The following is a 232-nucleotide window of genomic DNA, read 5'->3' as shown; positions in this document are numbered from 1 at the left end:
AGCCAAAAGGTCTTTATCAGGCAGCAGGACACAATAGGCAAGAACGGGCTTTTTTTTTTTCTCTAATCCCAGATAGTCAGGCTCTCTCCTGCAAAGGTTTTATTACTGTGGTCTGCTGTTCTTTTCCTGGTCCATTAAATGTCAAGGTTTTCCTGTTACTGTTTGAGAATCCTGGCTTATATTAGCATCCTGGCTTGTATCAGCAATAGTGTGACCAGCAAGACAAGGCCAG

The 232-nt window shown here is 43.1% G+C and overlaps 1 protein-coding gene across 1 annotated transcript in view; it reads left to right on the top strand.

The window, feature by feature from the left end:
* Nucleotides 1-232, top strand: part of ITGB5 (integrin, beta 5) — a 57,940-nt gene that overhangs the window by 30,331 nt on the left and 27,377 nt on the right. The window lies entirely within an intron of this gene.

The sequence above is a fragment of the Buceros rhinoceros genome, unplaced genomic scaffold (genome assembly GCF_000710305.1).
Source record: "Buceros rhinoceros silvestris isolate BGI_N320 unplaced genomic scaffold, ASM71030v1 scaffold7030, whole genome shotgun sequence".
NCBI lineage: Eukaryota > Metazoa > Chordata > Aves > Bucerotiformes > Bucerotidae > Buceros > Buceros rhinoceros.
The sequence above is the reverse complement of the archived record's forward strand: the minus strand, read 5'-3'. Positions and strand labels throughout refer to the sequence as shown.